This window comes from Tachypleus tridentatus, chromosome 9 (assembly GCF_004210375.1).
Source record: "Tachypleus tridentatus isolate NWPU-2018 chromosome 9, ASM421037v1, whole genome shotgun sequence".
In the NCBI taxonomy this organism is placed as follows: domain Eukaryota; kingdom Metazoa; phylum Arthropoda; class Merostomata; order Xiphosura; family Limulidae; genus Tachypleus; species Tachypleus tridentatus.
The window spans coordinates 156,117,962-156,144,311 of record NC_134833.1 but is presented as its reverse complement, the minus strand read 5'-3'; the positions used below and the strand labels follow the sequence as shown (position 1 = coordinate 156,144,311).

General features: G+C 32.9%; 1 protein-coding gene and 1 long non-coding RNA gene across 2 annotated transcripts in view; one reads left to right on the top strand and one right to left on the bottom strand.

Annotated features, from left to right (window-relative positions):
- Positions 1-26,350, top strand: part of LOC143226731 (mitogen-activated protein kinase kinase kinase 9-like) — a 74,546-nt gene that overhangs the window by 13,971 nt on the left and 34,225 nt on the right.
- Positions 10,179-25,228, bottom strand: LOC143226729 (uncharacterized). The gene is made up of 2 exons (XR_013014725.1): positions 22,031-25,228; positions 10,179-11,491 (listed from the first exon to the last, which is right to left on the bottom strand). It is a non-coding gene; the product is annotated as an uncharacterized LOC143226729 (long non-coding RNA).

Here is a 26,350-nt window from a genome sequence, read left to right as displayed (position 1 = left end):
TTATTTACCTGTGACCTGATGGTCAGCTTGCCGGATTGTAAACACAAGGTACCGTTGTTTGTGCCGTGGGTTCGTTAAAAGAATGAAGGTCAAAGCTCACTTTCCCATTAGAGTAGTTGATAGTGTTGACTGGCTATTTTTCTTCTAGTTTGTCACTCAAGGAAATAGTAATGGCTACAGCAAATAACCCTAGGGCAGTTTTGCTCAATTTCAACAGAAAACTAAACATGGTAGCTCAGGAAATATAATTTGAATATATTTATTAATAACAATTTAAAACTATTTATTACCTATTTTCATAAGACTTGTGCGTTTTTACAAACTCTTGTCCACGAAAGACATTACAACAAATTGTAAGATATTAGTAACCGGATTACGTAGATATGACAGCAACATGAATTTCGTCTTTCTCGGACAGAGCACCACACAGATTACAACTTGTATTAACGTAAACTACATATGGCGGCGAAACCATTAGGAAATACGCTTGTTGTTTATTGTTTGATTATGTTACTGATTAAAAGTAAATATGAATTTCAATCATATTAACATTGAGAGATATCAGTTTAAATCAGTTAGAAGATTTGGAAATATTAGTGATAAATAATGTAATGAATCACGATTGTGGTTCATAATAATGATTGCAAGGAGTTATACAAAAGGCACCTTAAACACTAAAGATTCATAAACAAACGCAAAATCAAAGAAGTCCTTCTCATGCAGCAAAAGTAAAGATTCAGTTTAAAAAACACTTTAAAACCTTTACTATTGACTGCTAAGTCTGTACATGTATAAAAATGTACAAAAAACACTCATGTTAGATTTACAAGGAAAAGAAACTCTGCTCAAGATGGTCTATTTGTAATTATTATTATTATTCTCTTGCTAGCCTACAACAAAAATGGCTTGGCACATTGTGTCCAAACCTTTTGTAGAATACTAAATAAGAAACTACATAGGTCGTAGGAGCATTAAGAAGTCGATCTGTTTCTGTTTTTTATATTAAGTTAAAAAATCAATTCTAGTGTGAACGATGTTATCATTACCCCTAGAAGGTAGTTTGTCTGGTGCTTCTTAAGGAAAATCCAAATGTAATTCGAGGTAACAGCATGGAACCGAAATGGTAGTTTGGGTAAATAATGTCTATCGTATGTCCAGTGTATTTTTGTTTTTTAACAATACGTATTTGTAGGTTTTCAATTGTAATTTATATATTTATCCAGATCTGAGTCATCTCATAAGTGGGAAAGTTTGTTTTTTTTTGGTTTTTTTTAATTAAGCACAAAGCTACACAGTGGGCTATCTGTGCTCTGCCCACCATGGGTATCAAAACCCGGTTTTTAGTGTTGTAAGTCCACACATACCGCTGAGCCACTGGGGGGCCAAGTGGGAAAGACTCGCCAAGCTGATGTAACATTTATCGTGTGCATAAATGTTCTAAACACGAATAAAAGTGTTATGTAAATAGATAATGGATATTTTAAAATTTACGAAGAACTGGTAAATGAAACGCTGAATTATCTACCTAGACATAGCATCGTTTATCACAAGCCACGCTATCCCTGGATACGTTACTTTCGTTAATATTTCAATTGTGTGCCTTCCTTCAGACGTTTACCCATCACAGGAAGTATCGTTCGTATAACATGTTATTTGAGATAAACGAACAGTAAATAATTATAGACCGGTAACTTTATCTAGTATGTTCTAAAAATGAAATAAATAAAAATAATTTAGAAAATTCAGTTTGTTACAGGTGTTGAAATTTTGGTAAAAACTTTAGTGTATCATCTGAGTATCGTTTTTCGTAAGGGTTAATCGACACTTCAGGTTTTATTGGTAAGCATTATAGATAAAATATGGAAAAAATGAATTTGTTAAATCGATTGTTTTTAGACTAATCTAAGAAGATATTTAATTATGTAAATCACAAGTTACTGATACAGAACTGTATATAGTGTAAGAATAACAGGTAAAATGTGTAATTGGTTAAGGTTATTTTAAAATAAAATCTCATTAATTAATATCTAACACCGATATTCTGATAAATTAAAATGTAAGACATGTTTCTCAAGGCTATTTTCTTAAATTACTATTGTTCTTATTTTAATCATATACTTGATATATTATTTGATATAAAGCACATATTTGCAGACGATACTACAATTCTAGGTTGTTTTTTTATTTTTCCGCTAGGGGAATACACTTCATCATGAGCATTCTCTTTTTTTAATTTTTGTATCTCCAGTTTATATACTTTATTGGTTGTAGTTTAAAATACATTATATTATCTAGTATGTAAATAACAGTGAACTGCAGTTTTACGTTGCGTCCAAATCTGTAAGTCGACGAAACCGAATTTGTAGAATTGGGTTAGCCACAAAGGAGCGTCACGGTTTACAGTATTAAGAGTTAGAATTAAAAAAAAAAAAAAAAAAGTACTTCGACAAAGGGCTTTATGTGTTAATGTCAGAAAACCACATTTTAATACTGAAAATAAAAAACAAAAAATGCACCTCTTAATATTGCTGGATACAAAGATGAAGAGTTTGGGCCACTTCTATTGACAAAATTTGCGGAGAAAACGGTTTTATAAAATTGAGAAACGAGATATTGTGTAACGTGTGTCCACTACCGTGTTTTGTGGGGTATAAGCATAGATATTCCTTAATAACTTGGAAATTAGTGAAAATTTGAAACCACACTGGTGGTCATTTCGGATTCGAGATATCACAAGGAGTTAATATCTAAGTTCAAATTTTTAAAAATGAGAGAGAGGAGGATACTAGAAAGCTTTATTTAGAAATTAACCAACCAAACATGTCTCACTGACTCGCAGACTGGTGTTAATTGTACCTTACCTCCTTTACCCCATTTTTATGAGATCACAAATCGAAACATGTTCTCTCGAAAGCTGCAGAGCACACTCGATTATATTTTGTTACACATGATAGCACAAAGTCTGCTCTCGCATGTCATGAATCCAAGTTTCTTTTGTTTATATACTTAATTATATAAATTTTCAACGACGTGTTAATTAGAATAATTATCGACACCAACATATGAGTGTAATTTAACAAATGTAAAAATTAGTTTAAATTTACTCTGAGGTTTAATATAGCATAACATAGGCCAGTCTGAAAATCATTCTGTAGCTCCATATCTTAAACGATTAAAAAAACGTAAAAATAAAATTTATCGTATTTCAGTTAAGAAACTTTCCTATGTTGTGTAAAAGTATTAAGAGTTGTGCCATTATTATTCTCCCGTCATTTTATACTTAAAGTGAAAGCGTAAGCACACATCATCGTTGTCGAATGTATTTCTCCGCCGGAAGCTTTGTAGTTCTCTGTTGGCCTATTATTCAAATCACCGCTCTGTACTGGGAGTGGTTGATCACAGCACTGTCAAATTTAAGTGGCTTGCTCGTAATGAAGAGATTAAGTTAAAGCTATCAATAATAGTCTGTTTTGGAAACCCAGCGGTTTATCAGAAATTCTCGTTAAGTCTATGTCATCTCGATTGTACACAGAGAAAGCTGTAAATTGTGTTATAATGAAAGGCTGTAGAAATTCAATTGTTATGTAGAAAGTGTAGCATATAAAACTATTATATTTTGTACGTGTAAAATATATATGCTATATAGGGAGAATATGAATACTGAGGAGTTAAAATAAAATCAGAAGGGGCCCGGCATGGTCACGTGGTTAATGCACTCGATTCGTAATCTGAGGGGCGCGAGTTCGAATTTTCGTAACACCAAACATATTCGTCCTTTCATTCTGCTGATAGAATAAAATAATCACTATATATGAGCCACAATACATGGACATAAGAACATAAGTACGGGGAGCAGGAAGAGGTCATAGAGAACCTGACCCTCCAGGGTATGAACTTTTCTTACCCAAACACCGAGAGAGATTCGCCCTTTCAACCGTTGGGACGTCATAATGTAACGGTCAATTCTAATATCCGTTGATAAAAGGGTAGTCCAAGAGTTAACGGTGGGTGGTGATGACTAGCTGCTTTCCTTAAAGTCCTATACTGCTAAATTAGGGACGGTTAGCGCAGATAGCCCTCGTGTAGCTTTGCGTGAAATTCAAAACAAAGTCAAAAGGAAATACTGTGTTAAAAAACAGCAAATCCAAACCTCTGACTAATGTTAGGTTGTTATAAACAAAAGCAAGCCAAAACAAAAATAAAAAACGCTGCGCCAATTGAAAGGATCCACAGGGTACAGGCTATAATGTGGAATATAAAATGTACCCTAGCTTTTGAAGGTGACTGTGGAAGTAGGACTCACATTTCGGTGGGTTTACACTGTCTATCAGTCTTAACTTTCATTCTCTCACAGAAAGAAATAAAATAAATAGAAATTAGGAGAGCGAGATGTGGGTGCTTAAGCCCACACCTACCATACCACATCTGTATCACCCTTCACTTGCAGCAGACAACTGTGTGAAGGTGACTGCTCTCCATATTATATATATATATATAATGACAATTAAGTTTTGATGAACCTTCTTCGGCCACTTCTATCGACAAAACTTGCAAAAACCGCGGAGAAAACGGTTTTATAGATGTAAAGGAAACTGTATAGTGTTGTAAAGTTCTGATGACCTATTGACAGGGGTACGAACGCAAATTTGTTTCAATAATGGTAGCTTTTATTGAATACACTAGAGTTTATTCCATAGCAAACAACTGACGTAATATACACAACTTAAACAAAAAAATTGGTAATTTTAACTAAAAACTGAAATTTAAATTTTAAATATTCAGGGATTGTAAAAAAAGTAAGAAACACGGGTTAGTACATTGCAGACATTATGTAAAAACGGCTGGTATGGGTAGAGAAAACTCTATGTAGAGGAGCGAACAACCTGACGATGACCGAAGAAGGTCGAAACGTTGTTCGTTCCTCTACATAGAGTTTTCTCTACTCATACCAGCCGTTTTTACATACACATTTTTCTCTACAAGTGGGTTTTCTTGTCATCACGGACTACAGACATTATTTATTCAAATTACAAACCTTCTTTTTGGCTCCATGCTGTTACGTAGAATTACATTTGGTGGAGTTAAAATAGAGTTGTGTAGTTTGAGTATATAACGTCTTTAGTATCCTCCGTTGCTTACTTTTTACGACTGGTGCGGTTCATGATGATTTACTGTGATTATTGACTATGTGATCACATTAGTTCGAGGTGTGAAACGTTAAACATGAGTAAAAGATTGTCATGAAAATTTGTTTTTGAATATAATGCGCATTCGTAGATCATGAGTAACTATATTCTTTATATCAGACAAGCAGTAGCAGTGTCTATGTTTGGATGGCTCAGATTGTTCATCGAAACGGTAGTTTAAATATCTTCTCAATAGGTCATCAGAACTTTACAGTACTGTACAGTGTTCCCTTTTATAACAATATCTGTGTAGTGACTGAGTCACAAATTCTGAGAATATCTGTAAAGAGTCTGACTTTCTTCGTCAGTCCGTTTTGAGCAGATTTTTATTTCCTTGTAAATCTAACATGCATGTTTTTGTGCATTTTTATATGTGTACAACTTTAGCACTAAACAATAAAGGCTTTAAAGTATTGTTTGCACTGCAGCTTTACTATCTAAGGTGCTTTTTACCCGAACGTTATATTAGGGTTTTGCGCAATTTTGGGCGATCCATATTATGAACCACTATTGTAGTTCTTGATTAACACGATGTTTTAACAATCCTCGTAGTTCGTTAATAGAGGAAAAAGCATTCATGTTACACGTTGAAATATCAATAATGAAAAATTACATGTGAATCTTATCTTTCTTATTGCACAATGAAGAAGGAAAACTTGGGAAAACTGCTGACATTTGATTTGTATTGAATAATTCTAACGGTTTTAAATTCGAAATATTCAGTATCAAGATTTCTGGGTGTTAGTTTTTTTTGTCGTTGTTTTCGTCCTTGGTGTAAGATACTAATACTCCATTTAATACTGATCAGTAAGCGTTAACAGACGAGCCCTCTGGCTGAATGATTAAAGTAGTTTGGAATTCTGTGGAGTTCTGATCAGAAGTAAGTCAACAATGTAAATCAGAAAATGACGAGAGACTCACTTGAAATAAAAATGTATCTCAGAACGGCTGGTATTGGTATTAACTTTTATTTATAAGCAGAGAACAACATTTCGACCTTCCTAGGTCATCTTCAGGTTAACGGAAAAAGGTGACCTAGGAAGGTTGAAACATTGTTTCTTCTTGTCAATAAAAGTGTTGATACCCATGCCAGCCGTTCTGAGATACGTTTAAATCAGAAACGATTTGTTCCTTTATAAAGTAATAAATAAATTGATATTGCAACCCACCTGGAAAGATTTACCATAATAAATCAGTAGAGTGTGTGTTTTCTTTTAGCAAAGTCACATTGGGCTATCTGCTGAGCCCATCGAGGGGAATCGAACCCCTGATTGTAGCGTTGTAAGTCCAGAGACATACTGCTGTAGTAGCGGGGGCAACAGTAGAGAATAAAACAGTAAAATCAGAATACATCGAATCATCAATTAGGTATCCTCGTTGTTGACGGTATTTTCATATATAATTTTACGTGTATCACTAGTAAATATTTAGTACGCTATAGCTACTGTTGGAATTGTGGCTATAGGAATATGTATTACAACCTTTCTAGAAGATATATCCGTATACGAGTTTTTTAAATGACAATAGACTAAAATGCAGGGAGCTTCAGTGTTTTTCGTGTATTCAGAACAGCAAAGGCTTCAAACCCACCCTAATGTCCAATCGAAAGCGTCGTCTACCTGGATAGCAAGTTGAACGCTGTTGTTACGAAAGAGAACACTTCGACCCAAATAAGTGATTACCATTAAAGTTAAACATATTTCTCAGTACCACCAATAAGTAAATAAACGATAATCTGATATTAACAAAAGTTGATAAGCTGACAGTCACATCTTGAAGCCATCTGCTTCAAACAGGGAAATCTAATCAAACCAGCTCATTACGACGTACGCTTGTCACGTTCCCCGATCAAAGTATATCGGATTTTTATGTCTCCGGTATGATTGAACGTAAGCACCGTATTCGTCATTCAAGCTTATAACGACGAAAAGTGCTGTGTCAGGTAGTAGTAACTAAACATTATCATGACCAGTGATGCTGAGAATAGTTCTCAGAGCACTCCAGTAGTCACCATTCCTAGAGTAAAAAAACGACTATTAAATACTTGGTCTAATAAAATTTATTACGTCTCTGTCTTTGTTGTTACGTCGAAACAATGAATGTTTTATAATTCATGTGAATGACGCTTTAGATGGACCTCTGATATGTTGGTTCATCTTAGCTGGTGGTCACATGTATTGATGGAAAGGACAGTGATTTGTGGACAATATGAATTGCTGTGGAATTTGCAACTATGTTAAAATAATGAATATGTTGTATTATAATTTTATTGTTTTATACGTCTTGGTTGTGTGACAGCAGATATATTTGTGGACTTATCGTTATGTAACTTTGTCACAGCATCAGATGTTTTACTGTTAAGTAGGTTCATAAAGTTGGCTTAAAGGTGATTTTGAATTTCGCGCAAAGCTACTCCCTGTGCTAGCCGTCCTTAATTTAGCAGTGTAAGACTAGATGGAAGGCAGATAGTCATCACCACCCACCGCCAACTCTTTGGCTGCGAATGGTGGGATTGACCGTAACATTATAACGCCCTCACGTACGAAGGAGCGAGCATGTTTGGTGCGACGGGGATTCGAACCCGCAACCCTCCGATTACAAGTCGTACGCCTTAACCCATCTGGTCAGGCCGGGTTTGGCTTAAAGGAAAATTGAAGCTGTGAAATCTGCTATAGCCATCATGGAAGCACACTTGCTTTTCGATAAAGATGCATTTATAGTAACTATGACAATGAAATACTATTATAGTAACTATGACAATGAAATACTATTATAGTAACTATGACAATGAAATACTATTATAGTAACTATGACAATGAAATACTATTATAGTAACTATGACAATGAAATACTATTATAGTAACTATGACAATGAAATACTATTATAGTAACTATGACAATGAAATACTATTATAGTAACTATGACAATGAAATACTATTATAGTAACTATGACAATGAAATACTATTATAGTAACTATGACAGTGAAATACTATTATAGTAACTATGACAGTGAAATACTATTATAGTAACTATGACAGTGAAATACTATTATAGTAACTATGACAATGAAATACTATTATAGTAACTATGACAATGAAATACTATTATAGTAACTATGACAATGAAATACTATTATAGTAACTATGACAATGAAATACTATTATAGTAATATGACAATGAAATACTATTATAGTAACTATGACAATGAAATACTATTATAGTAACTATGACAATGAAATACTATTATAGTAACTATGACAATGAAATACTATTATAGTAACTATGACAATGAAATACTATTATAGTAACTATGACAATGAAATACTATTATAGTAACTATGACAATGAAATACTATTATAGTAACTATGACAATGAAATACTATTATAGTAACTATGACAATGAAATACTATTATAGTAACTATGACAATGAAATACTATTATAGTAACTATGACAATGAAATACTATTATAGTAACTATGACAATGAAATACTATTATAGTAACTATGACAATGAAATACTATTATAGTAACTATGACAATGAAATACTATTATAGTAACTATGACAATGAAATACTATTATAGTAACTATGACAATGAAATACTATTATAGTAACTATGACAATGAAATACTATTTATAAAACATTTTTATTATTTGTGTCATCTTAGACTTGTCAGACCTTTTGTTGTTTTTTTTCAAACACAAGAATTAACGTTATTGGCTGTCAAGGATTTTATACACTTTTGTAAGACTTTTGAATTTAAATTAAACTTATTACAAAAATTTGTTGTCGCATTTTGAAAGGACATATTGGGCTAATAGTACTTAAATTTTTTTTACCAACATTGTAGCAAACCAAGCCTACTTTCAAAATCGTAATTCTAAAACCCGAAGTAACAAAAAGTCGCTTTTTTTATAACGTTTTAAGTTTTAAACTTCAGCAAATACAAAGAAATATTAGAAAAAATATCTCAAAGGTTTTAAAGAATTAAAATGTGTGAAATCTAATTTAGATGTGGTTACTTTTGTGGTTATATTGTGATGTCCGGTTAATATTGTGAAACACGAAAACTCGTTTTTGTGTTAAAAGTTGTTAGAGTTATTTTAGTATCTCACGTGTTTCTAATAGCCTAAAAAAGTTTAGTTAAATCTAATAACATAAACATCAGTCGTGCGCCATGAATCGGGGTAATCATAATTACTGTTTCCACACTGTTCCAGTTTTAAGGTTAAAATCACTATAGTAACGTTACATAAATAAAATAGAGGTCGCTTTCCAATTTTAAGACGAAGTTATAGAAGTTAACGATAATTTGTAAAAATAGTAAATTAACAAAAAAACGTCTAGGGTTAAAATAAGTTAAAGAGATGCTAAAACTCAGTACGAAATATTCATAAGAACAAAATAATCTAGTACGGAGTCATCTTGAAAAATTAATTTTTAATCCACTGGATTGTGTACAAGCGGTTTGATACGAAAGTATTTTTTGTTTGTAATATAAAAGGCTGTTTTTGGTCGTGCGTCTTTATCTGAATTTTCCTTTTTTTCCGTCCTCCTTTCGTAATGTCTACAATAAAGCTGTTTATACGTTTATATAACCTTTCTTTGAGACTGTATGTATGTGTATTTGGGTGGATAGATTGTCAGTTGCTGCTATCAGATATGTACCCCTCACCACTGGGAGGACCGCTTTCTTGTCACGCGCTACTAACCCCGGCGGCTTCGGTCATCAGTGGTTGTTGTGCTGTGAAACTAAAACTCCAGCCTTCCGTAACGTGATTAACAGTAGAGGTCGCCCATTATTCTTCATCACAAAGTTGCAGTAAGAGCTAAATAAAGGTAGTTTTGTAACTGATTCGTAACTATAGACAGATTCTCCATTTTCTCGGAAAATAGAACGAAAGATTTTCAGCCACATGGTTTATATCCCTCTCCACCTCCATTAATTTGTTACATAAAATAAAAAAAATACATCAGACAACAACTGTTATATGATTAGAACTGACTTTATTATTCAGCCTACCCGCTTGGGATTGATTCGATATTTGATTGTATTATGTGCAGGTCGTATATTAAAGATTGTTGAAAGAGATCTCGTTTAATGGGACTTTTATACGTATTCTCTGATAAAATATTTAGGCAGAGTATTCATCGAGTTGTACATGCTTTTGTTTTTTGCGTGGACTCTTAAAATATGAGATTAAAAACTTCAGTAGTTTTTGTACACCTCTATGGTAATTTTAAACCATGGTTGTCTTTATTATTTCCTTGTTTTACTATAATTTTTACTAGTTGTAACAGTAACAATACATCAGTTGGTAATTAAGGCGGTTAATATTACATAAAAACTACCTATTCGTTATTAAAAGGTAGAACAAGATACGTGTTAAATATCATATACTTGTCAAACTTTGTGTCGTTTGTCATCACTTCTTGTAGATGTTGTAATACTTTCTGGGAAATACCATCATAGAACATCGTTTATTATTGCATCTTGTGGAATTCTCTGATGCTTACATTTAAGTACACACACTGAGGATAACCATGATAAAACATTTTTGGAAGGTGTTCTTTGTTAGTGTTGTAACAAATGCTTAGAATAACCATGATAAAACATTGCTGGACGGTGTTCATTGTGGATGGACATCATCGCTCATACTAAGGACAACCATGATGGTACATTGTTGGATGGTGTTCATTGTGGATGGACATCATCACTCATGCTGAGGACAACCATTATGATACATTGTGGGACAGTGTTCATTGTGGATGGACATCATTACTCATGCTAAGGACAACCATGATGGTACATTGTTGGATGGTGTTCATTGTGGATGGACATCATTACTCATGCTAAGGACAACCATGATGGTACATTGTTGGATGGTGTTCATTGTGGATGGACATCATTACTCATGCTAAGGACAACCATGATGGTACATTGCTGGACGGTGTTCATTGTGGATGGACATCATCGCTCATACTAAGGACAACCATGATGGTACATTGTTGGATGGTGTTCATTGTGGATGGACATCATCACTCATGCTAAGGACAACCATGATGGTACATTGTTGGATGGTGTTCATTGTGGATGGACATCATCACTCATGCTAAGGACAACCATGATGGTACATTGTTGGATGGTGTTCATTGTGGACGGACATCATAACTTACACTGAAGACAACCATGTTGATACATTGTGGGACAGTGTTCATTGTGAATGGACATCATCACTCATGCTGAGGACAACCATGTTGATATATTGTTGGCAGTTGCACCTCTTCCTCTGAGTCATACTGTGATATAGAAACAAGTTATACATAAAGAAATATCTAGAAATGTACTTGAACTGTATTAGTCTACAAGTTGAACAAAAATGAGTAGTTTATTTTATGTAACAGTTTTCTCTTATCATAACATCAAACCTGAAATTATCTATCTAAATATTGTATGTAAAATTGGTGTAAAAAATTAAATTACACACCACATGTATATATAATTGAGGTAGCAGTGTGTTTGGTTTTACTTAACTTCATTAGTTAAACAATTGCATGTAGTTTGTACACATCACTTTATTGATTTATTATAGTGGTCTGTTATGTATTACCACTTGTTCACCAATCTTTGCAACTGTTTCTTTTCTTTAGCTTCACCTGTGGTGTGTATTAGTTGATTATCAGTAAGTTGATGATAACTTGTGTATCCTTTCTGTTAGTGGGTGTATTTGCTCCTTACATTGACTTGGTGTTAAACACTTAGGGAATAAAGATTTGCTTTTGTGTGATACAGAGTTGTATTTATGACTCGGTATAAAGTATCTAGATAACAGGGAGTTATCTGTGCTTCAGTATAAAGCAACTAGTGACAGAGAGTTATATCTATGAATCAGTAAAGTTACCTAGGCAACAAGGAGTTGTATCTATGACCCAAGCTAAATTATCTAGACAATGGGTTATCTTTGGTTCATTGTAAGGCACCTAGGCAATAAAGTACATATGTGTTTCAAAATTCTTTTCTGCTGGTATGACAGTCTTATCTGATAAAAATTGTGTCACCTGTCACTGTATTATTACTTGTATTGTTCTCCCTATGTGTTGTATTTCAAAGTCACATACTGTATGAATAAAAGATCAGGAAGTCTCCTCTACTTGTTTCTTGGAAACTGTTACTGTATGCTGGCTTGTGAGCTGATTGGTTGAAATGGACACATCACCTTACATTGTACCATACCATAAATATTGTTTTATCAGTCACTTTGTGTAGTATGCTTATAAATACAAAATACATTTCTTAGAATGGTATAGTTACAACTGATGTGAATCTTAAATCTTAATAAAAATAGTTATAAATGAAGTTATAACACTGTAGACAGTTATAGTTGTATTTACTGATGCAGCCATTCAAGCCCACTAGTGCTCAGAAGTCTGAAATCTTATAATGATAAAAATTGGGTCTTGATACCCATGGTGGGCATAGCAAAGATAACCTTTTGGATAGTTTTGCATTTAACAACAAACAGACAAATAAACAAGTATATCCATTCATTGCCATGGGAAGACATGGGCACTTGCAAGATCACATATGAAGGGGGGGAGTCATATCTAAATGATGACCCCAACTTTGTCACTCCCAAAAGAGAGCTGCCTAAGAATACTTGTTAATAGTCAGTCCAACTGTTATAACACACTAAGAATACCTAGGGGCCAAAGGGTGTTTGGTGAAGATTTACTGCTATAGACAATTGTTGGTATATTTCAAAGACAGTGTTGACTGAAGACTTATGCTGAAGACGACTGTTGGTATATTTCTCACAGAGTGTTGAGTGTTATCTGAATGTTGTTCTCTGAGTGTTGACTGAAAACTTATGTTGTAGACAACTGTTGGCATATTTCAGAGAGTGTTGAATGAAGTCTTATGCTGTAGAACAACTCTTGGTATATTTCGCACACAGTGTTGAGTGAAAAATTACTGCTATAGACAACTGTTGGTTTATTTTAGAGAGAGTGTTTGAAGACTTATGCCAAAGACAACTGTTGGTATATTTCAGAGAGTGTGTTTGAAGATTTACTCTGTAGACAACTGTTGGAATATTTCAGAGAGTGTTGAGTGAAAACTTACATAATAGATTAAATTTTATCTGTAATAATAATATAAAATTAAGAACTTCAGACTTGTATTAAATTTAATCTGCTGTAGATCAGTATATTGTTAAAGATAAAATTTCAGCATAACAGATTAAATTTAATATTATATAAGTTTGAACTTCTTAATTTTATAATAAAAATATTTCAAAGCAATCTCAATCTACTCTAGTGTGAGAACTGTGACATCTTGTCCTCTAGTCATTGTCTCTCTAATTTATTTACACTGCTTCTGGGAACTAAAATGTTTGACATAACATAGTTTCTACATTATCATCTAGCTGATGTGATAGAAAAGTTTTTATGTCCTTCAACTTTATTTGTCTAAAAAGCAATGGAATAAAAATTTAGACCCCTTCCAATCGTATCTACCTATAGCATTCTCTCTTTTATAAGTTGCTTATAGGTTACCCTGATAAACACCCTCCTTATATTTCAACCCAGATTTCAACAGATCTATTGATATTTTATTAATCACTTAGAGAGCCAGAAAAATTGTGACAGCTACATTATGATATCATATTTTTATGTATTATAATTATAATTATTACCATTACAGATTTTTTTTCTTACAGAACCCCTGAAACCAGTCTGTGAAACATTAGGGTTTCATGGATCCCTTGTTTAAAAACCTTGCAATGTAGACAACTATAGATATCCTTAAGGGTGTGTGTGATGTGAATGGCATCTGCACTGTTTTTCATGAGTCATTTTTGTATTTAAAACTGAGTGTTTCTGATGAAGACTTGCTGTTGTTGACAACTGTAGTTATATTTCATAGTAAGTTGTTCAGATAAATACCTGTTGACAACTATAATTTTTATATTTAATACTGTGAAGATTTCACAGGGATTGTTTTAAATGAAGACTTGTTGTAGACAACTGTAGTGTTATATTTAACAGTTAGTGTTATGAATGAAGTCTTTACTGTTTTAAACAACTATAATTAACAGCTGACACAGAGATACACATGGAACAGAAACAGTCAACCAATAATGACACCTTCCCAGACATCTGTGGCCTACATAAAATTCACATTGATGGTTTTCTTAGTTAACTGTAGACTCACCATTCTTCCCTCTTTAGTAGTAATAGTTAAATCAACCATAACATAAGACACAATATCTTCGACATATCTAACCTATTCACAAATATGCCAACCTCTGAAGCACTATATTTACTCTACCACCAACTGGAAAATTATAGAACTCTCTAGAAATGCATCAAACTGACAGTGTTATAATAGGACTGACAAATACCTATATTTGGCACATACAGTACCACCAACAAGATAAGAACTCAACCCTTTCACCAACACTTGGTAACCTGTGCATCAAAGATTTTGACAATAACACCCTCGAATGAGCTACACTTCACCCTAGTGTTGGGCTTAGACGTGTTGACAAGGTAATCTTAGTATGAGATACACTACAATAGTCCAGAGCTTATGAACCAACCAAACTCAGAATGTCAGGTAGTACAATTCATAATAATAAAAAAGAAAAGACTCCCATTCCTAGACATAATGATCACCAAAACTTATCTTGTATACCAGAAAAGATCAGTAAATACCTTGACTGTAGATCAAAATAACCAAACTATGTAAAGCCAAGATTCATTGACTGTCTGGTCTCCTGAACGAACAAGAGTTTTTAAAAAAAAAAAGTGAGGTAAGAAGATGATGAAATACCTGGCTACAACTCTTCTTGTGAGTGAATACCATGAACATTTCATAAATAAAGTCAAGGAGAAAGGAAACAAAATACTATGGTCATTTTATTCTGTGTCGAAAGTCTCTTTGAAAATACAGAGGATATGCAAATAGTATAACATTTAGTAATCATAAAAAGAACAAAATCTAAAGACTCAAGAGACTAAAAAAAATTTTTATAATCTGTGAATGTGGATTCCAATAAATTTGAGAAAAACACCTTGAAAGAACATTATTCTGAACTATATACAGTATCCAGTGATGCCATGGAAGATTTACAGTGAAATAGAATATGAGTATAGTGGGATGTGAACTCTTGTATGTTATAAAGATAAAATAAGCCTTCTATATCCATTTAATTGATAAGACATTTCATCAACATAATATAGAAATCAACAAAACTTGGATACCCTCCTTGAAGACATTCAGATATTGTTTTTATTTAAATCCTAACAGGAAACGCCACAATAAAGTGAATAATCTTTCTATCAATAACACCCAGGATTGAACTGTGGATTATTCCATCACATGCTGACCTATTCAGGTGCTCCCTCAAAGACAGCAGCTATAATAAATGATACAAGTTAATTTGAAATTAGAGGGTAATATTCAGTAAATAAAGAAACCATTAATTAATAGGTTATATACTTGCATAGATTAATAATGATGACAATAGTTAATTATAGTGCAGCATATTAGTGCATATTTTGAAAGAATTGTAGATTTTATACAAAAAAGCACCAAATTGTGCATATGTATGATTGGTTTACTTATCAATATTAAATATGGATCCAATTGAATTGTTCAAAATGTCCACCATTTTCAAGGTGGCCACCATGCATTCTCAGGACTTATGTTTGATTTGTCTTATATGGTCACCTTTTTTTGGTTAAAACAAGCATACAGGTAGGCCATGAACTAGTGTTGACTTTCAGAATTTGTAGTGCATACTGGAAGGATTTACACATTTTGATAAAAGTTAAGGAACAAATAACCATTAAATAAGAATAGAAATATATTTTTATTTAAACCAACATTTTTAATGTATATAACTATTATGTATATTAACCCTGAATAAGCCACAAGGCAAAACGTTGTTTTAAATAAAAAATATTTTATATTTATCTGGAGTATAAATACCATGGATTAGTGATTAAAACTTCATACAGACATAATTTATTTTTTAATGGTCCATATTTTCAAAGTGGGGTTATTTCAGATTTGGAAAATAATGATTATTGCCCGTAATTAGTTAGCATGAGCCATATTTCATGTAATCCTTGGTCCAGAATTGCACAGAAGGCAAACAGAAGTTAGTGTAACATTTTGTCAGTTTCACTCTCTTGAAAGTCTCAAATGCCCATGTATGAACCTCTTGTAATTATCTCCTGTAGCTTTTACTTTCTAATAAAATTCATGTATGTACCTGACTGTTGTCACTGATTGATAAACATCATTTTAACTCAGGAACAGAGTTTGTCTTAGTGTACAATATTTCAAATATAATTCTAAAATTCTGTGTTTTATTCTTTCCATACTTAACATTCTTGATAGTTGCACCATTCTGTACACCTCTTCTCATACACATTGGCAGTGGTCCTTATAACCCTTGTCCATTTTTCATTCTCACTGAGAAATTTCAGGCAGGATTTGGATACTTGTGGAAGTGTAGTCCAAAGTGGCTTCCATACCTGTATAGTTTTTCTCATCCATCCCCCATAACTCTTGGCAAGGCATCTGAGAAGAAACCAGTGTCTGACTTTTAACATTACCCAATGTGATATGCAGCTTTTTAGGGTGTAAAATTAAAGCTGCAGCAACTTGAGGAATCGCATCAGTTGACATTCCTTTATAAAGAAAGCCTTGAGTCTCCTGTTCGTCCTCTGTCATACATCAGTAACACATTCCTCTCTGTCAATGGCATCACCTCCTCCACAGATTCTTGTCTATGGACATTGCTCATAGCTTCAGATGCTTTACATGCACCCTGAGCAGTTTTCTTTCACCTATTTGCAAAATCAGGTGTCTGGTCACACCCCATGAAATGCAAGCAGAGATCTTATCTGTGCCTAATAATTTCATACCATTTCATAGCTATTTTTATATATTTCAATAGGATCCTTATCTAATATTTATTAGGAGGCAAAAGTCTGGTACATGTGCTAAATTTGATGCTCTTAGCATAAAACCCACAATTTTTCACCATTTTGCTGAATTGTTAAAATATTTTATCTGTTTAGTGGTCTTAGTAGTTCTATTTTCTCTATAGGGGTAAGTGTGCTGTACCCAAGAATGATTGGGTGGACTACATAGCAGTTTCAGATTAGTATACAAAGATAATGTACTTCAGTGAAAGGCTTAATCTGGTAACCTCTCTAATGCCAAAATATCTCATCTCACAATAATGCTTGGTCATTAAGACGTATAGCGTAAGAAGTTAGCCAGACAGTATTACTCATTCTAAGTAACAGAAATGTAATATTCAGGCATGTATTGCTGTCAGCCACCTTAGCAAGCTTTGCTAAGCCTTCCTTGATTATCTCTGTTGGCAGAACTCATAAAAACTTTGGGAGAAATGCTTTTATAGAGCTGAGAAACTGGATTTTGTAATGTATGTGGCCAGCCACTACTATGTATTGTGTATAATATTGGATGGGAAGGTATGGGTTTTACTTTTTTCATGGCCAATAAATTAGTGAAAATTCAGCCACATTGATGGGCAATTCAGAATCCAGATAAAACAAGTAGTTAATATACTTATTCAGGTCTATAAAAAATAATAGAGACAGAGTACCAAAAGAACATTGTTTTGGAAAGAACCCACCAAACCATGTTTGATATATGTTGTCTATGTCTTTCTAGTAATGTCTGATGTTTACATCTGCCTGAAAATCCACACTTGTCTACATAAAGTTACTCTTGATGTCTCTTAACATTATTTTTCATGTCTACATTCATTTGGTCATGTTTATTTACATCTCCCTAGTCATATTTCAAGTCAACAACATCTTCTTAATCATGTTTAATGACTACATCTACTTGGTCATTTTTTATGTATTTTCCAGATCATGTTTGATGTATATATCTTTATGAAATTATGTTTTATGTCTATGTTTATCTGAAGTCATGTTGATATCTATTTCTAACTGTAACCATGTTTTATGTCTACATTTGCTTGAAGTCATGTTCATGACCATGTCTAACTAAAACCATGTTTGATTTGTACATCTATCTCAAGTCTTGTTCAGTATCTACATAAAACTGAAGTTATGTTTGATGTCTACACCTATGTGAAATAGTGTTTGTCTACATAAGATATGTAGTATTGTTTGGTCTTGGTATCTGAAAGGAATTTTATTAGAAGACATCAGTTAAAAACTGTTTAGATGTAATTACCTCTGTAACCATTTCTAGGTTGTCATGGATTGATGAATATTCTTGTTCGGTAATTGTTTCATTTCTGGTGTATTCTGTTTTTATAATTTGAAATACAGAGCTAAGGTACATTGCAGAAATGCACACTTATTTTAATTTTTGTTTAGTATTCATGTTAGAGCTCACATCTCTTATTTCTATCATTAAATGTGAATCTTTGTATTATAATTATTCTATAATAAGCCATAAACCAACTGGCTGTTTCATTGTGTCTCATGCACCACTGCCCAGAATAATTTGGTTTTATGTCAACGTTATATCTCAATCCATACTATTAGTTTCAAAAAAAGACATAAAATAATTGTTTTTCTCTGTTTGTTTGTTCTTCTGAAGCAAAAATAAGTAACAAACTATTGTATAGATAATGAAAGGTCTGTGACATTAAAGAAGCTTCTACAAACTACTGTGTGATGGGTTGCTGTGGAGTTCCCTGATATCATTTTGCTATGTTTTATTAATGTTGATTTGATCAATTTTTTAACTTTTGTAATTATTTTTTATTTAATGCCAGATAGTCAGATTTTCTAAATATTCATCAAGTACTAAACCTCCATATTTTGTACATACTGTCTTATTCCAGACTGTAAGAATTTGTTTGTAGTTTGAGTACCTACTTTATTTTTTAACTGCTTGAAACAGGATATGGTCAAAAGGTTGTGTCATACATACAGCTTGTGTACATGTGACTTGAATTACTTTATGTAAAGGAGTTCCTTTTTGATTATTTTGTATACTGTTGCCAGAGTCATGGGATGGCTTTTGCCACTAACCTTTGTGTTCATAAATTCTTATCTGTTACAAGACAACACACTTTGCTTAACATGGCCAAAATATGACTTGTTTCAACTCCCTCTATGGATGGTTGTAGAATCAAAAGTTAATACATATTTATTTTACAGTGTCATTAAATATAAAAGATAGTTCCATCTTGCAAATTCTAGATCCTTGATCTGAACATATTTTTATGAATGATCTGAGTGCATGAATATTTTCCATTGGAAATGGCTGATACATACCCTTTTCGAAAGATGTTTTGTATGTTGATCTCTGTAATTCTTGACATTTCCATTTTTTGTTTGATTTTTATTTATTTAACCCCAGTACATTTGGTTTCACTGGTTTGTTTAACTCGATGAAATCATATTGAAAACAGATTAATTTGAACTGTTCTCTGACAGAAGGGCAAAAAGTAATATGCTAATAAAAATCATTATTAAACAGTTTTTCTCCATCTTCAACAAACTTGATTTTGTTGCACTTTGAATTTTTTAAAATAAATTATTTGCTTACAACCTGGTTAACCAAACTGTAAAGGAAGAATGCCATTTGACCCACGAATTTCAAAGGTTCTCAGGGGAAGAAAAAACAACAACAAAAAAGCATTGTTGGAGAATTTGACTGTATTTAAGTTAAAAAAAATATTGTGTGTGTGTGACCATTTCAAATATAGATAACTATGAAGATTGTGTAACCATTGGGTTCGATGTCAATATATAACAATTTGGAGAGGGCATTGGAGAGTAAATTTAAAAGAATTAAAAACCAAGCTCTGAATTTTATTATTTATGTTAACATTATATTTAATTATTAATATTTGATTAATTGTGTGTTATTATAATAACACAATAGTAAACTTAGATCAGTTTACTTAGCGTGAGGAATTTTATACTAAATTATTAAGAACAATGCAATTTATTTACCTTTTCACTGTAGCATTTAACAGGTAATAAATAGTAAGCTTTGTCTTTTATTTAAATAAAACACGATAAAAGGCTTAGGTTTAATATGTTGTTGGATAGATAGCCTTCTAAATTAACGTCTTTCCTGCTGTTACCTCTCAGGTGTAACTATTCTGTTATATCTGGTCCTGCATGACCAGGTGGTTAAAGTGCTCAGCTCGTAATTTGAGGGTCATGGGTTCTAATCCCCGTTACACCAAACATGTCTGCCTTTTCAGCCGTGGGGGCATTATAATATAACGACCAATCCTAATATCCGTTGATAAGACTAGCCGAAAAGTTGGCGGTAGGTGGTGATTACTAGCTGCTCTTCCTTTAGTCCTATACTGTTAAATTAGGGAGGATGATTTAAATTTGAAAATTTATTATATTTGATTCACCTTATAATGACTAAGTTGAAAAATATCGAAAGTTTTGTGGCAGTGAGAACGTGAAATTAATTTTGTAAAACGAAAGCCGAAACCTTAAAATACTGAACTTTTCATAATCCCAGAAATGTGTTTGCATGCCCAGCTTTTTTAGCTTGTATTGTCTGCTAGTGCAATGTTGTTGTATGTGTACAAGTTTACTTTTATTCAAAGCGAGACGAAATATTTCGAATTTGATTGAATATTAAAGCCTAAAGTTACAAGTTGCTGTAATGGTAGTCGTACTTTATTGCTGTGAATAGTGATTTAGGCTTACTGTTAGTTTTGATCGCTATAATTTTTCCAAACGTCGCGCTCAAGATAGATAATATAATTTTTTAGACGGGCTTTCACAAATAAATTCACTGGTTTATTACAGATGGGGCCATTAAATAGGCGTAAATGAATGTTTTTGTCAATGGAAGTGTGAGTTTCATTTCTCGACCCACCAACCACCTTACTACTAGTAATTCGTTACACCAGCTGGGTAGCTATTTCAAATTGTTAGGCTTATTTGTTAATCGTTTGTTGAAGTAACATCGCTAAATGATGGCGAGATGAAACAACTATGTTAAGCCTAGTAATTTTCAAGCAAAATATGTAATTAAGCCATTTATCAATAACTATAATTAAAATTATTAATTTTCTTCTTCAATTAACTTAATTGTATATAATTACACAAACATGTGTTATCGTTTTTTGCAAAATTTTACATAAAGTATTTTAGTTATTACTAATAATTTAAAATACTTTAGATTTTTGAATAATATGTGACTACCACGCCACATAGTTTTTCAACGAACTGTATAAGGTTGTTGATACTCGATTTGGAATTCGTTTCTCTATTGCTGTAGTTCAAAAATGCGGTTTTTTTGTTGTTGTTTTTTTTTAAATATAAGCGTTACATGTGTTTAGTTGTTAGAAAAGAAAGGGAAAGAAATTTTCCAGAACTAGGTTGTTTGGGGATATTAATATCTACATTTATCTGCGTTGGTAACTCTTACATATTATATAAAGGAGTATCGTTCGAACGACGCTTTTTTATTAGCTCAAACCACCTTAATTGTGATCAGTGGTCGGGAACGGAGTTCATGGCTTGGACTGTTTAACTAATATGCATATATTCAACGTTATTTTTTTTAAATACATTAACATCCTAAATTAGTATATTTAAGCACATCAACACACATACATAAAATTGCAAAAACGGTAAACGAGCACGTTGATACACGATGTTTGTTAAATGTAATTAAAGATTTTTTCAGTATAAACTATTGCTTTGTTTAAAAATAATATACGGAGTTGATGCATCTGATCAGATGAACCGTGTTCCCACGTGCTCAGTATTAGACTTGTTAAAAACTCATGAGTATGAAAAACAAATGCTTTTAACACCACTTACCGTTGTTTTAGATGTTTTTATGTTCGCCATTCTTTAAACGGTAAAACCGAATGTTAGCATATTGCTGTAATATATAGTGAAAGCAGTCAAGTGTAAGTTCTTTAAACCTTCTGTTAAGATAGTCGGATTGAAATAAACACTTAAGTTTGCCTAACCTTCAATGTTTAGGAAGCCAGTCACGTGTTTTTGTTGTTTTTTTTCCACGCGATTATCTCAGCGAAACCAGGTGTTTCATAAAATAGCATGGATGGCATCAGTGGTAGTGAATATACTGAGGGTGGATAATACTGTTATTATGTCCGTTAAAATTATGAACGGTGGTGTAACACCTTATCCAGGACTGTACTTGTCTGATGTTGCTACACTGGCTCCTAAGCCAGGTAGTATTTAAAAACCATACGTTTCATTGTTTCAGAAAATAACTGCGATCCTGATCACGTGGTACGTTTAATGCGTTATAGCTTGAAAGATTGTAATATATGTTACGACAAAATTATTTTTAAACTGTGAAACATAGTGAATAATGCATCGAAGTTTGTAAAATTATCTATAAATCCGCGATAAAAACCACACGATGCGGTGGAACAGCGGTACATTCACGGACTTGTAATGCTGTAATTCGGAGTCCGATTCCTTGCAGTGGACACAGCAGATGGCTCAATATATCTTTACTCTAAATCAAATAAAACTGCATAGTATATTGTCCCCCTTTAGGACAGTATAAAATTTACTGATTTACAATGCTAAAATCAGGGGTTTAATCCCTGTCGGTGGACCTAGCAGATAGTCTGATGCGGATTTGCTTTAAGAAAAACACAGCACTTGGTATCTTGATTGTTCAACGATATTGTTCGTATAAAAACCGCGTAACGTGTTTTGTCTACTTTTATATAATTTTTATCAGAGAAGCTGCTACAATCTTACAATAATAGCTGCATTTTTTTTTAATGGGCAACAGACAAACTACAAAAATATATTCATCGGCCACTCTGCCCTAGGTCATCAGTTGAATATTTTCGGCTCTTATTCCTGGAACAACTGATAATGTTAGGCTTACTTAACGATATTAAATTATTAAACAAGCATCGTATCAGAATTTTCACGTGTAAAGTTTCGTTTTACTATACTTACCACATTCGGCCGATGTAATTATTACTGTTTAATGAATTTAGTGTGAATAATTAATTTAGTTAATACTCTAAATTAGTATAAATTACAAAAACACGAACAAACTTGTATAACAAGTTCCCGTTAAGTGATCACAGAACAATAAGAAAGCTTCTTGATGACGAGAAATCCACTTGAAATAAAAATGCATCTCAGTAAAAGTGTTAATACCCATACCAACCTTTCTGAGATACAATAACACAGCTTGTGTGAATATAGGACCTCTAGTATATCTGGTATAGTTATACCCGTATAAACCCAGTACAATATTTGAGGATTATCATGCTACAGAAAGTCTTACTAGTGGCTAGACTTGAAAGATCAGGCTTGTAAGGATAACAGAATAAAGGTGACCAGTTTTTGAGTGGTAGATAAGTGAGTGTGTGATATCAAGAAAAGTGAAACACAACAGATACAGTTTCAAATTTTATTTAAAGTTGGACAACATTATATGATGTAAGATAGGATATATAAAGTAATTTAACAGCTCTGTTAATTATGTGATCCAGCACGATATTCAGTGAGTTTGAACAAAATTATAAATGTGAAAGGTTAAACACTAAAGTGCATGTTGAAGTATATTCATGTAGGACGAAGAAATGTATATTCTGTGTCTAGCATGTTAATTATGTTATTAATATCGAATCAACGATTACACTGTGGAGAATAATTAACTGATCGTATTGAAGAGTTGTTTCCATAAAATCACATGGGGGTATTTAGTATGTTTTTGCTTGAAAGTTTGCATTGTTTTTATAAAGTTTGCGTAACGTTGATTTATAGTTTTGTCTTGATTTATTGCAGTGAACCGATATTTTTATAGAATTTCACGAATTTGTAGCACTGATGCTACTAATGTATTCTTCTAAATAATTCAATATACCAAAATTAATCAATTTTCCACCCATTCTTAAGAAATCTGGTCATATTCTCTATTTGGTCTTGGTCATTATTACTGATAAGAAGAGAGATTTCCTAAAATCTTAATGACAACTGTTGAATTGAATGGTAGATTAGGCTTCATATTTATGCTTAGTTTTATCGTTATAAAAGCCGCAGGGTCTGGCACGGCCAGGTGGTTAGGGCACTCGACTCTTAATGTGAGGGGCACAGGTTCAAATCCCCGTCCCTCTAACCATGCTTGCCCTTTTAACCTTGACAGTCAATCCAACTATTCGTTGCTAAGAGTTGGCGATGGGTAGTGATGCTTTGCGCGAACTTTATGCCAATAATAATAATAAAAACCAAAAATCACATAATATTATTAGTATTTTATAACTCACTTTATAAACCTAACCTAGTAAAGTGGCTGGCTTAGTTTTTACTGGTCAAAACAATTATGTTAAAATGATTTTCTATTTATTCTAGATCGCCACTGTACATATATAGGAACAACTACCATATATTTTTGTATATTTTTTTATGTTTTAATTTGTTTGTTTGCCAAGGGGAGCTGCGATTCGTAATGATGGTCGTAATATCGAAAACTTGAATAATGTAGGCCTAGAGCCCAGAGAAAGTTCTAAAACATTTGATGTCGTAGTTCTCTGTAGATTCGAGATTAGATTATAAATATAGGGTTCAGTGATACGCCGATAAGATACTTAAGCAAACATTGAAGTTATTTCTAACTGGTTGAGTGAATCAGTTTTTGCATAGCGAATCTAAGAAGGCATTAAGGCCTCTACGTCAAAGATTTTATTTTCAATTTCATCTATAGTGGAAGTAAATCTATAATAATTAAATAGTTGTTCTGCTTTATAATATCGAATAATAAATTCGATTCAGTGCCATAATATTATTCACACACCTAACTCAACGTATGGTGAAATAAGAAGGACTCTTAAAATGTCCGTAGAAGTTATATCGTAATTATAAGCGGCCTAACTGTCGCTTTGGTTTGTTACCACAAGCTGCGCTGATAAACTCTGAACAGGCAAAACTGCAGTCCAAAGCAGATAGTACAACAAACAAAAGATTACATAAGGCCTCTACGTCACTGTTTCTATTTTAAATTTTACCTTTGATGAAAAAAAAGCGAAATCTGTAATATGATAATTAAACAATTGATCCGTTGTATAATATCGAATAATAAATTAGGCCTAGTATTCTCAAGACGCTTGGTATGAGTGTTAGAACTTTCATTAAAATAAAGTACAGAACAAAGGTTCAATCTTGTTGGGCCATCACGTTAACCTGAAGATGACCTAAGAAGGTCGAAACATTGTTCTGTACTTTATTTTAATTAATGTTTTAACACTCATACCAGCCGTCCTGATAATACACTTGTACATCAAGGGGATTTCTCGTCATTACAAAATACTGTTAGTTACATTTCTAAAGCAATTTAGGTTATTATATGTTGAGTTAAAAAGGACTCGAGAACCCCATGTGTAACTGTGTTTCAGTCGTTAAGTGCTATAAGTTTATTTCTTACCTTAGAACAGTGCAGTTAGCATCGTTTGTAGAGATAGCATAAAAGTTTAACGTCCAGGCTTGTGGAAATGTAAGGAAAGAAATATTTTGCAGTTTAGATGGGCTTTGAATTATTTGCACCAGATAATTTAATATAACCTGCCAGCAAAAGAACAACGTTACAATAACACACACACACACACCAACAGAGGAGGAACAGGGGTAAATATGCCCATAACAACCACAGAGCATAAAATGCAAAACTGAAAGTGTGTATATATCTACATAGACGCAATGAACTTTCATACCAAATTTGGTGAAGATCGATCCAAAAGAGGTGAGGGTAGTAGAAAAAAAAACAAAACCCTATAAAAACGCAGAATTTGTATTTACCCCTGCATGGACCTAATGAACCTCCATACCAATTTTGTTTAAGATCCATTCGCACTTTGCGAAGTTGTTACGTGGACAGATAACAGACTATATAACTATTATAGTTATATAATTCTACACTTACGTGTTCACTGCACTTGTATTTTATTATTAGCTATTTAGTATCGGTTTGTGATAACAACCGGAATGTTACAATTAAAATATTTTAAGTTTAGGGGAACACATACATGTGTATATCCTTTCAGCTTATTTTCATATCTAGAATGCTACATATTATATATAGCCTTTATTACCGTAATAAAAAATAAATAATATATTGATATTCATTGTTCACCAGGAACAAAA